At 39.5% G+C, this 13,712-nt stretch overlaps 1 protein-coding gene across 6 annotated transcripts in view; it reads left to right on the plus strand.

Annotated features, from left to right (window-relative positions):
• The window catches only part of PRLR (prolactin receptor), a 151,959-nt gene that overhangs the window by 77,781 nt on the left and 60,466 nt on the right, over nucleotides 1–13,712 (plus strand). For 4 of the 6 annotated variants that reach the window (XM_085043468.1, XM_085043466.1, XM_085043467.1 and 1 more), the window contains one exon: nucleotides 10,856–10,946. The exons of 1 other annotated variant lie outside the window; for it this stretch is intronic. The gene's annotated coding sequence lies outside the window, so the exon portion shown is untranslated. Of the gene's footprint in view, nucleotides 1–325; nucleotides 441–10,855; nucleotides 10,947–13,712 lie in introns of those variants that run through there. One more of the 6 variants, XM_085043472.1, reaches the window with a different exon arrangement.

The raw sequence follows: 13,712 nt of genomic DNA on the forward strand, positions 1-13,712 counted from the left end.
AGAGGCTGATAAAAGGCAAATCCTGAGAGGGGACATAAGTTCTTGCCATGCCGATGTCCTCCCTTGCATAGTGACTCAGCTGTGAAATCTCCCCTCCAATGTACCAGGACATTCACGAGTAGGATGAAGTTATTTATCCTGGCTGATGAGCTATAATGGGCCATGATTGATTCCACTACAATGGTAAGAGACAGCTGCAACATTTCAGAAGATGTCAAAGACTCAGGAAGTGTCCCATGATCCAGTATTACATCATCCAGGGGAGGTACAGGGGGTGTTTCCATGTAGCCAGCATGATATAAAAGCCATGGACCTGGTGTTTGTGGGCTCTTTCCCTCCACCACTTGATGGATACAGTCTCAACCACCACCTCAAAAAGACTGCAACCACTGAGAAGACCAGAAGAGGACCAATGGGACGTCGTTGGAATCTATGGAGTGGTGATACTTTTTTCTACTTAATCTCTTTCTCTGTTACTTTCTTTTTTTCCTCCTTCTTCCCCCCCCCCCCCCCAACTCTCTCTCTCTCACACACACTTACTGTTAAATAAAATCTGTACTATTGACTTCAGAATATGGTCTAATTGGCACTTTAATTTGGGCAGAGGGACCTCTCTAATAATTTTAATAATCAGATATTAACAGGTATAAATGAGTATAAACAGGTATAACACTACAACAGAACAGGAGCCAATAATGTTATCCTGCTGTGCAAAAAAGTAAATACCATGACAGGATTCACAAATGGGAGTGTGGTTTGAGTTGTGCAAAATGATTCTCATATTCTCCTCAATATTTTCAAGGCCTCAGCTAAAATATTTTATATTTCAAAGGCACAGTGCTTCAAAAACAATAGATGGGGATTCTGCAACAGAGTAAGAAGATTTGGAGATCTGGAGAATGTGGCATATGAGAAAATTAATCAAGACTGCTATATGTAAATAAGAGAAGATATATTTGAAATGTTCAAAGTAGTGTCTCTCAGCTCTGCAGAGACAGGGGCAGTCTGTTGTTTGATTGCTTTTAGTCTGCAAAAGAAGTACTTGGATTAAGTTGTAGCAGGCAAGATATTAAGAATGTTTTATTAATCAAGATACTAAAGCAATAGTCTACATTGCCTAAGGAGGTTTCAAAATTCCCCTAATTGGAGGTTTTTAAGAATAGATTAAGCAAATCTAAGGAATTATATTTGCATTGTTGATCCCTCCTTTGGGGTCTCGATGACCTCCTGAAACCTCTTCTGGTCTGAATTACTAAAAAAGCTATTATGCGTGAAATTACTAGATTTCACAGTCTTTGAAAAGGGAAATATATCTTTGATGTTTGTGCACAGCAAAACAATTCAAATCTAGAGACTCTGGTCATCATAGAAACCGTGCAGTAATAATGTTACCTAATTAGCATGTTGTGTTGAAATGTAGCTGTAAAGCTGTGAGTCCCTGTGCCATCAGTGATGGGGTGGCCTTAGCTGGCTGCCAGGTGCCCACCTGAGCCACACTGTCACTTCCATCCTCACTTGGGCAGGGAGAGACAATAACAGAAGGCTCATGGGTCAAGAGAAGGACGGGGAGAGAATTGCTCATCAGTTACCATCACGGGCAGTTTGGGTAAAGTAACGTATTGCTTATTAACATGAGAGTAGAGAAATTAGCATAACAACGAGAAAACAAATCTAAAAGAAAAATTCTTACTCCATTCCGCTTCTTAGGCTCAACTCCACCCTTCACTTGTCTGTGTCTTCCCCTGAGCGATACAGGGGGACAAGGGGTGGAGGTTGTGGTCAACTCATCACATATTTTCTCTGCCATTCCTTCCTCCTCATGCTCTTGGCCTGCTCCAGCGAGGGGTCCCTCCCATGGGAGACAGCCCTCCATGTGCCTCTCCAATCTGAGTACCTCCCATGGGTTGCAGCTTCTCACAAACTGCTCCATCCTGGGTCCCCTCCATGGGGTACAGTATCTCAGGAAGGCTGCTCCAGTTTGGCCCCTTGTGGGGTCACAAGCCTTGCCAGGGAATCTGATCCAGTGTGGGGTCCTCTCTCCACTGGCCACAGGTCCTGCCAGGAGCCTGCTCCAGCAGACGTTTCCCATCGGATCACAGCCTCCTTTGGGCATCCACCTGCTCCAGGGTGCGGTTATCCATGGGCTGCAGGGACACAGCTGCCTCTCCATTCACCTCCTGCTCCTCCTTCACTGACCTCGGTGCCTGCAGAGCTGTTGCTCTCACATATTCTCACTCCTCTCCCTGGCTGAAGCTGCTGGGGTTTTTTGTTTCACTTTTATGGATTCATTATCCCTGAGGTGCTACTGTCATCACTGATGGACTCAGCTGTGGCCAGGAGTGGGTCCACCTTGGATTCATCTGGCATTGGCTCTGTTGGACATTGGGAAAGCTCCTGGCAGCTGCTCACAGAGCACCCCCTGCAACCACTCTGCTACCAAACCCTTGCCACACAAACCCAATACAACCATATTTCAGAATTACCTGGTATCACTCAAATTATCTTGGCTAATTTGAACTTCACTGGAAACTGTGGCAGGCACTGGTATAGGTGAAAATTATTTTTTGGTGCTAGTACATGATCTGAATGATAGGAATCAACCATTATAACCTCTAGTTTATAATTTGAGTATGTTCTTGTCACTACAGTCACAAAAAAAAATTTAAGTCTAGAATGGCTGTTATCCATGTCATATTTGTGGTGCCTTTAGTATTTCCTCCCAGAGTGCTGAGGAGGAGGTACTCAGCTCAGCTGATTAGTAGTGATGTATCCTGCTGAGCTCAGGGGGTTTGTGATGTCCAATCTGTTATGAGATGTCTTCATTTAACTGAATTTTTAAGGCATTTCTTTTAGACCCTGTCTAACTAGTGAGAATCTATGTGCCAGCACCTCATTTACTGGCAGCCATAGTCCAAAAAAATTACAAGGCTAACAAATGCTTTATGCTGAAGAACTACAAAACAAAAACTTTGCAAACCAGAGCAGTTTAGAGCAGGCAGCAGATGGAAGTGGGAAGCTATTTACAGTACACAGTGATGTTACACAACAGCTTTTGGAAGAAAATGTGGAAAAGAGTCTTTCATTAACTAAAACTGTAAGGGGAATTGGCTACATTACACAACACTTAAAACCAGAATATATTAGCCCCTGTGGAGGGTTATTTTAATGCAGTAATACTAATTTTAATGCTCAAACTAATCCATTCAGAACTAACTGGTTTATATGTGAATGGCACTGATACTGACAGGTGGACATGCCAAGAAATCTGAATATTATTTCACAGCAACAGTGTAACCAAGGGGTGAAGCTGATGAGGTAAAGAGGTGCTTTTAAAGCAGATGGTGTTTTATCACACTTGGGTCTTTTGAAAGCAGGGCATCATCTGACCCCATAAAAACCATGAAGGGGCTAGTGCACTATAGAATAGTGTGTTTAATACCTGGTTTGCTAAACAAATTCTGAACTCAGTTACAAATTATTTTCATTTAAAAAAAACCCATAGTAATGTATTTAAATTATTATTCTTTTAAGATTGAACTTTTTAAAACAAACTTTAATGTTTCTTTGTCTCATCTTTGTGGTTCTTAATATAATTTTTAACCAGAAATTTTAGCTAAAGTAGTTGAGAGGCTAGGGCATTCATTCACATGGATTTTTAGAGATGCAGCTCCAGGTCCTTGCTTTCTTTAATCTTCAGCCTAGATCTTTAATAATCCATGTTTCAGTTTATTTATCTTACCCACTAGAAAAAAAGTACTGTGATACTATTTTTTCCAATTTGAAAGAAATCTGAATAGCTACTCTGGAATAATTTCACTTCACATCACCAAGCAATTAATACATGTTAATGTCTAAAATAATGAAAATGAAATAGTTTTGTTTCTTCAGTCAGTAGTTTCACTCTTCATAAATAATACAGTGTTAACTGTATCAAGGATCCTGGCTGTCCAGTATTGCAGATGAATGTTTTTGCTGCTGTACAATGTTTAGCAACTTGCTCCCTGGTTCATTTAATGTTTAATAACTCTTCAAGGAGGAATAGTTCAAACAGGATAAGTTGAGATACAGAAGTTGAGATTTGTCCATAACTCAGTAGTAATAGCAGTGGATGGGGTTTGAGAGATATCAGAGAGTCCCTGGACTTTTTAAGCTAATCATCCTACTCTTGATGGAGACCTTGAGGCAGGTCCTGTAAAGAGAGGTAAAGAAAGAGTGGACAAACATAATTAGCTGTGTCTGTCTTCATTTCTGCAGTGCATTCTGTGATAGGCAAGGAGTAGTGTAAGGAGGAAGATTCATCTAATTTAGGAAGGTTTTTTTGCTGCTGTGTTGTAGAAAATGAACTGTAATGGACTCTTTAAATCTCAAGAAGAGCTGGATTCCTCTGTAAGGTTGTTAGGAGTGAGATAAGGTCGTGATGGGGCTCAGAGATGCATTAAAATCATAGCATCTTATGAAAGTAGGACAAGCATTGTTGTGAACATTTGGGAGGAACAGGGAATCAAATATGAAAAGATATTTTTTAAAATTACATTCAAGTGGGTTTTAGAAGTAGCTACAAAAGAAAGCAGTCCAGAAAGCCTGGAACATGGAAATGGACATGGCTTGGAGATTTTATGCCTGATAAAAGTTGGGTAGTGTAAATCTGGGGGATGGAAGCGACAAGGCACCACCAGAAGGATTTTGGAAGATTGCTAAGGCATAGTGAGGAGTGTTTTCATTTTTCTTGTTGTGGAATGAACAGACAGTACAAAAGTATTGTGTCAGGGCAATATAGCAGTGTTGAAGGCAAAACTTCTATGAAGAAATGTACCAAGACCAAAGAAGCAGGGACAGGACATTCCAGAGGACCTCTCATTCAAGTGGTCAAATATAATATAGAAGATTAAGTAAGGCATCATCAGAAAGAGATGGATTTTCTTATAAAAAGATGGAGAGAACTATTTCACCAAAGCCAGGAGCTCTGTTGTTGGGGAAAAGATTTGCATTCAGCTTCTTGATCTAAATCAAGAAACAGAAGGTCTTGAGCCTGTATTTTTATAATCTACGATTATGCTGGTTGAATATTTGGGAAAATATTCTTTCTTAAACAGAACAAACTTGTAATCATCTTTGTTTTCCTTCTTCAAAGCTAAATCAATCAAAGAGCAATGAGAGCTCTGCTTCAAGCTGCAGCCTTGCCAAAGAATCTCATTTCTCTACATCTGTTAACAGCTGTTCCTCCCATGTCAGAACTCAGGTTTGAGTTCCATTCCACAATATCCCAAAATACAACTCTGAATGCTCCAGTGCTGAAGTCTTGAAACATGGTCCTTTACAGTATACAAATTGACAGATCAGTGTACAACAAAACACACCTTTAACTGTCACAGAATCACAGACTCAATTACATTGGAAAAGACCTCTGAGATCGAGTCTGTAAGCAGGGCATCTCGCCCTCAACAAAAGCTTATCTGTTGTTTGTTAGCTGGTTAGATAACTCAAACAGGACAAGCTGTCTTGTAGTGAGATATTTTGGTGTCATGGGGTTAGCAGTCATCTGGCACCTCCCAACTGCCAATAGACATCTTACTGTCGAAGACAGATCTGCAAGATAAGCTGGATTTCTGACTGACAGACACCTTACTTTAGAGACTATAAAAGCTACACCAAAACTTTCACAAAGCAGAAATATTCCACACATTCCCTGGAGATGTGTGGAGTTTCTCACCTGAGCAGGGATGCTGCTTTGCAGCTACTCTTTTGAAGGTCGAGTGAATGAGTCTGTGTACATTATTGACATTTCAGTGGTAAGTTACATTTGGCCCTAATGAATACTATTTCTTTTGCTAGCTTTAATATAGGTACTTTGATATTTTTATCAAGGACTATTTTATGTTATGTTGTAATCTACAAGTAGTTCTTCTTGCTTTTGTACTTTGCCGTAAGTAAATCTGATTAAGATCTTTTGTCTGTTATCTATGGTCTGTTTAATAAATAATTCATTTTATAAATAGACCTGATCTGCCAACCTTAGAACTTTCGTGCCAAAGTGATTTCTTAAATTTAAGCTGTTGCCAAAAGTCTGAGGCTAAGGCAGGGCTTGTCTGAAGCTCCCTCTCATCCCATGACAGAGTCCAAGCTAAGACCCAGCACCACTGTGGTCAACCAGACCTTCACACTCCATGCTTTCATTAAACACCTCCAGGGATGGTGACACCACCACCTTCCTGGGCAGCCCATTCCAATGTCTAATCACCCTTTCTGTGAAGAATTTCTTCTGATCATTCAACCTAAACCTCATCTGGAACAGTTTTAGACTATGTCATCTCATCTTGTCACCAGCTGCCTGGTTGAAGGGGCTGATCCCTGCTAGATACACCCTCCTTTCAGAGAGCTGTAGAGAGCAATAAGCTCTCCCTGGGCCTTCTTTTCTCCAGGCTAAACACCCCCAGTTCCCTCAGCTGCTCCTGACAGAACATGTGCTCCAGACCCTTCCCCAGCTCCATTGCCCTTCTCTGTCACTGCTGAGCAGATCCTGGAAGCAAAGGAATGGTGAACACCTGATTGCTGTTTCCTGACTCCTGTGAAAATTAATCAACAAGTTTAGACCAGAACTCTGGAATGCTCCAGAAGGAGGAGGAAAGCAGCCTTTTTTCCGCCCTTTTCCTCTCCCTGCAGCACAGGGTCAACTAAGCAGCTGAATTGGTGTTCATCAGCTGGTTGTAGAATTAAACTCCTGGCATTTGTAAAAGAGGTCACTGTAACCTACACTCCTTGTGTAAACAGAGTCTGCATTGAGGACTGTGACCCTGTTAGCTGGGGAGCTGCTGCCTTAGTTCTGACCACTGATAGTGGATGGTGCTTAACACAAACCTGAAATTTTAATTTTCTATGTAAGAGGAATCACAACTTTATATAGACTTAGCATCCAAAGACAAGTAGATACAGTCTAGAGCGTACAGACTAGATTCTGCAAATAGGAGATAATTTTTTTTTATTTGTATCTGTAAAACTGTGCCCCCAGGTAATTTTTTCTGCCTAACATTAAAACTTTCTTTTTCTGTCTATGGGAAGACCAGTAGCCAGAGCTTAAGAATCAACACCATGTTCCCAAATATTTTGTTTCTCAGACTTTGGTCTCGTTACCCCATTGCATGGGGATCCTTACTGCTACTTGAGAAAAGTTGCTGTTTGTGCCTTTAGCTGATTTTAGTCCTCAGTGCAAAATCTGTCCATGATTCCCACAAATAACAGCTATTATTCCAGCTCAGGAAGGAGTGTGTGACTGTTTTCTGTGTTTGGATTGCTAAGCCAAAGGTCACCCAGGCTTAGAAACTCTTCAGTTGTGTGATGGACCCTTTTTACAACTCTTGCTTAGTAAATCCATGAAAGTCTGGTTATGTCATCACAATTGTACTAGGATTTATAGCATCAGCTGTTTTCATTCAAAGAGGCATGAGGGATTATTGTTGTGGGTAATAACCAATACTCATGAGTACCTGAAAAAATGTCTGTACTGTATTTCCACCCTTGGTTTGCTTTTCAGCTCACTGCTGTCAAGAGACTGCTGCTTACTAGGTTCAACAGATCACTGACTATGTAGGCACAGCCTTAATGGATATAAATAATCCATTTGCTATTTGAACATACATATTTTAATAGTACTTTGGTAGCAGGCAGTAAAAAACTAGTTTTTCGTTGGCTTTGACATTTTTACCTTTTAGCTACATCCTCATAGCTCAACTTCACAGGGATTATCCTTAGTATTTGCCTGAAACAAAGTGCTTTAAACATATTTGGTTTGAGTGTTATTGCATAAGAGTTCAAACCTTCTCCACCTCCTCTCTTGTTCTTTGATATTCATCTGATTTGTTCAAGTAGATAAAATAACAGCAACAAAAAAATTTAGCTCTGCCAAAAGAAAAGTGATTCGTTTTAGTTCCTTGAACTGATTCATTGCAGGTTCATGTGAGTACTGGAACTAATGCTACAGAGAAAGTAGAAATATCTGGAGGTTATTGGTCAGGATGGCTGAAATTATTTAAATAACTGTACTGTATAAACTAACTTGACTGCTCAGCATCACCAAAAATGACTAGAGGAAAATTACCCCCTACTACAAAATAGAAGCTTTTTTTCATGGGTTGATATCTGTAATTTATAAGTAGGTTAGAGCTTATTCTAACGAACACTCTCTGTAGAGAGAAATTTATTTTGAAGGTGGATGTCCATTAGCTATGCTGACCCTCTTCTGTTTTACAGTTGCAGTAACTCTGGATGTTAAAATCCTATTCCCTATGTTGATTTATACCTCATACCATGCTTTAAATGCTTTCCTCTGTTAAAATTCAAATAAGGGAAAAGTTAATATTATATTAAGTTTTATGAGAATAGCTTCAGACTGGTATAACTAGAATGATTGCCTCTCCCTTTCTCAAAATGTCTGGTCTCTTTCCTAACTAATAATCTCAGTCCTGTTGTGCTGCCAGAATTAAATAAGCACCTATATTGTTTAATCAGCCTCTTGAATGTGGAGCAGTCAGTGTCCAATGACTGATGGACTAGCAGCTCATTAACTCCCATATTAACTGCCTCATGGAAAAAAATAAAAGAGATTAAATCAACAAATTAAAGAGTTTGTTGCCATTTATTCATTTCTTAATTTCAGCTGCATAATTGTAATGACTTAGTTAGTTACTTTTCCTTGCAGTTCACATCCTCCTACCATGGCCACTAGTCTGGGTTAAGCTGAAGCGAGAAACATTTTAGTTAATCAGTGTTGAAAAGGTTTGATACAGCACTGATGAATTAAAATCTCCCTCTGCTCTCCTTGGTTCTGCCTCTTTTCCCCTGGGAAGCTTCCCAGCTTTACCTTGGTGCGAGGCTGACTTTCCAGCACCCCAAGATTCAGGCGCAGGACGGGTTGGTGGTGTGGCAGAGCAATCCTGCCCTGCTGCAGGGCAGTGCAAGGGTTAGTTCCCAGCTCTGGTCGAGGGCCCAGAGCTGGCGTGAGCATTGCAGTAGCTGGGACACATGTGGGACACAAACACAATGAGGGCAGCAGCCACCAGCCTGCCAAGCGCAGCGCTCCGCTCCGTGACGCGTGTGGCTCTCCGCCTTTTGTTTCCCGTTGCCTTGGTCCCCAACTGTGCCAAAGGGATTCGCCTCAAGAGGCTGGTCGTGCTTTTTCTTCAGAGAATCTATTAATGCAAACATTCTGGGGCATTTTACATTGCAGATATCTTCCCCTGCAATACGTAAACTGGAATCAAGTGGCACGACTTGCACTGAAGCTCTCTTCTGTGTCTCCTAAAATAGAGAGCCAGAGTTAAAAATACGTAGGCTGTGTTTCTCTGTGTTGGTTTTGCAGTCAAGCAGAGGCTCTACCTATGTGTACCTAGCTGGAGAATACTACAGGCAAGGTACCTGATACAGTAAACCACCATGCCAGCAAAAAATGAAGATTGCAGGTGCAGGGTGAAGGCAGTTTGTTCAAAAGTCCAGTTAAAGCTGAACGTAGAGATCCCCTGGAGACATACCAAAATAATACTGATTTACAGGTATGGTTTCTGCTAGAAAACTATTAACTTACATAATGTTCAATCTCTAAAGCTTAAAAATACCCTGACACTGTTGCAACTGACCAGAAGTCAACAATAAATTAGGTCAGAAGAATGTATATTTATAAAACTTCATTGTTCTTTTTAAAAAGATGCATCATGGTGACTCTTATAGACAAGCTCTGAGAGCTGATCTTGTTGTTCTAGTTGTAACAAAAAATAAAATGAAAAATCATTCTATCCTGAAGATTTTTGGGTGTTCTGTAAGTTTTCTACTGGATATCTTTATAAGAATTAACTGATTTTCTTCTTAATGAAAGTATATGTAAGATTTTTTTTTAATAGAAAAATGGCTTTTCACAAGCTTTTAAGAGGGCCCAGTATGAGAAAAGTTTCATCTTGTCTGTGTCATTGAGTGGTTTCAAATATATAGTTGTTTCTGTATTACATCCTCTAATCCTCTCAGATCTCACAAAAATTGGACATGATCTAGCAGGCAGAAGGCATTAGATGTAGGTGTAGTTCTTTTGAGATCACTGTAAGAACATAGACAAGCCTTTTTTTTTTTTTTTTTAAGAATCAGACTTTGCTGGATCAGAATATGTTACAGGATCTAAAGCAGAATAGCTGAAATTTAGATTACATCAGTTGTTTCTTAATTTGATTTTGTTAAGCCATAACAAATCCAAATTGGAAAAAAGTACTAAAGCTCTTCTTGAACTATAGGGATCACTTTAAATAACAAAGCATGATCTATTTGTAACAGTTCTTGAAGTTTTGAGTTACATTAATGGTGTTAAGTTCAGAAAAATACACACTAAATCTCCAAAGAGTATAGGGTTTCTTAGAGGTGCTCCCAAAAGATCTCTGTAGGGAGCAATACTGCATTTGCTTCTGCCTGGTTAAATCTTGAAGATGAAAGAGAAAATGAAATCACACAGAATTAAATGGCCAGCAATTGTCATGAAGATAAATAAAGGTGGGAAGGAGGTGATCATATGTGGTAGTTTGGGTCATATGTGGCTTAGAGCTCTTTGTGCAGGACATGAGGCATGGCTATGCACGAACCAGCAGGTAGCAAGTGGTGAGTAATGCAGGTCATCTACACAGAGAGGAGACTTCAGTGACTCAGACCTGCTGAGCCAAGGAGCAGCTTCCAGGATAGCAGCACCCTTTCAGTGCTGAACATGATTCTCCCAGCCAGATGAGCTGCCAGGGATGATGATGAGGATGGTATGGTCAGCATCCACAGGGATGGGATGTGGGGCACAGGCTGGCAACTGACATGACGTATTCTCTTTGCCAATTGACAGGGGGAAAGCCACAACACTGCACTTCAGCCAGGGGATTTGGAGTCAAAGAAGGTTTCTGAAATCAGTGGAGACTGCCTGAGAACTGACTGTGGTAAAATCAGTTACTTCTGCCCTTTCTCTGGATGAAAGTGATTATCTTGAGTTACTTGATTAAGTGCATGAAATGTATGAGCTTCAAATGTGCAAATGGTACTGCATGTTCTGATTTTTCCTTTTGTCCTTGAACTCTGTGCCTGCAAATAACTTGGGGTTTGCTTACATAATAGGAACTAGGGTATGTGGAGTTGTTGCATAGAGCCCTACTGTGAGTACCCCATTAGAAACTGAAGCTGTGGGCAAACTAGTGCTGACATAAAATTCATATTAGCCTAGAGTCACAGAATATTTCTGCATCAAGTTATTACCAAAGATTTATATAATCTTAGCCCTGAGTTTTAAATGCACCATTATCCCAAGAAAATCAATTTCCAGTGTTTCAAATTAAACTGTGAGGCAGATACATTATTTAAGTATTAGAATAAAAACCCTAGATACTAGCAACTATCCACTAGGTTTTGTGGTTAATGACAAGAAACACAGAGTTGAAAGGAAAGACTCAAGTGGAAACTCTTGCAAAAACACTTCAGAAGCAGATTTGTTAAGAAGCAGGTTTAGGATTAAGGCCACTTAAAAAGTAATTTGCAAGTAAACTTTATTCAATATAGTAAAACTCCCTGTGGCTTTGAACTAGATGTGTTATTTTGCTGTTTTATTTGGGATTATTTTCTCTCAGGTAAACACAGCACTAGATCTATATTTGTAGGTGATTTCTTTTTAAGTATTTTCCTCAGGTTTATGTAATGAAGTTGAACAAGCAAAGCCTGAAGGCGATCTGAAAACTTTGTACTTCTTTAGAAACTACTATCACCAGACAAAAAGCTATTTTTTAATAATAATCTGTTCTCAAGAAAGTTCTGCGTGTTTGCTTGGCATTTTCGTTTTGATGTAAATGTGTACAATTTTGTGGGGTTTGTTTTATTCCCTGAAAATAAGAAACAAACTTGACTATATAACTTGAAACTGTATCTGAGAAATCAGATATTTTTGTTTTAAAAAAGCCCAAACAAACATTTGCTTTTAAAATTGCAGAATAGAAAGAGCTGAAATGATGAACTGATAAACATCTGGGCTAAAGCCAACCTCTGTAAGACAATACCAGATCTGAGAACCACAAAACCAAGAGTGTTTTGGACACAGTGACCAAAAGCCAGGCTGCTAATACAAATTATACTGCCTACAGATCTGAGAACAGTGCCCCAAATTGCTAACACACAGCAGCACACTGAGTCAGGTTTCAACATTGTTTTTCATGTAACAAAAGCATACAGATTTCAGCTGATGTTTAGCTTTTCTCCAGCATTGGTTTGTAAAGTTAAAAATAACTTGGAGTTTGTGTTTCTTAAGGTTTTTGCACAAGATTTCTTTTTATAGATGATTTGGTGAGTTTCCAAGTCATCTACTAATGTTTGGTCGTTGGGAATCTCCATCACATGTGTGGAAGTGGTATAAGAAAACAGAGCATGTAATGATAAAATTTGTTCTCAGATATTGCAAGATGACTCAAAAATGTTGTGTATATAAAATCTATATTAAAGGAGATGATAGGAGAAAATTATGCAGCTTTGTGCTGGCTGGAGTAATTTAGAAAATATGGTGAACTTCAAAGCAGCTCTGAACAGAATGAAATGTCGAAGCAATTTGAGCTACACTAACTGATGCCTGTCTATGTAGAAGTGCAGTAAACCTCATCCAACCTCAGTAAAACAGTTTTCTTTACAGACAGGAAACTACAAGATTGAGAAGTGGGATTTAGAAAAGAATTTGTAGGACTGTACCTCAGTACATAATAACATTAGCAATGAAAGGAAAGCTCTTGAGTAGAAGAGGGTTAGCTCTGAAATTCCTCAGGATGAATGTTGGATCTGAATCTTTAATACTTTTGTTTAAGTCAATGACTGAGATTGGACTAATAATAAAAATTACTGTTTCTGCCAGCAGCTCATTAGTTGGAAACACAGACAAATTACTTTGACAAGCACAAGTCTAGAAGCGTTGGCCTGATGTAGCTGAATTATTTCTAGTGGAATTAGAGGAGTGTTAATGTTGTTATTCAAAGTTCTAGCAAATGTCTCAAAGTAATTTGTGACATTCTACTCATTCACATTGAAGAAACATGAATTAACGAGCAGGTGCAAAGAAAGCTTCTATTCTTAATATTGTAGCAGCTTTTCTTACAAGATGTCACAAAAATAATCTTTTTACCCTAGCAAAAAATACAAGGCAGAAAATCATAGAATGGTTGCTGTGGGAATGGACCTTTTAAGATCACCAAGTTCCAGCCTTCTGTACCATGGGCAGGGATGACAAAGCCCCATCCATCCAATTGTTGCCATCTGTGAGAGGGCATTGTACCTCTCCACACCATGGTGTAGAGTGCAGAAAGAATGCCAGGAGAAGGTTGTGACACTAAGGACAGAGAGAAAATGAAAATGTAAAACTCTGATCTGAACCATAAACAAGTAAATGTAAAACAGAATAGACTTTAAGGAGAAATTGGAAGATGCTTTTTCTTTTCCATTAAAGCAATTAGAGACCAGATCACTTCCCAATAGCAACAGTCAGAGCAAAAGAAGTAGCTACTTTAAAAATACATCTTGACTAGCTAATTAAGAGCCTTATGCAGTATGATTATTCATAATAGCAGGTGATTTGGCTGATTGAGGTGGTTTTGTCCAGCAACTGCTCCCAGTTGTTGTCTCTGTGAGGGTGTATCTCACAGAGATGTCTGTGGATAACAGATCACTGGTATATTACAGAT

Source organism: Lichenostomus cassidix, chromosome Z (genome assembly GCF_008360975.1).
Source record: "Lichenostomus cassidix isolate B80296 chromosome Z, HeHo_3.0, whole genome shotgun sequence".
Classification (NCBI taxonomy): Eukaryota; Metazoa; Chordata; class Aves; order Passeriformes; family Meliphagidae; genus Lichenostomus; species Lichenostomus cassidix.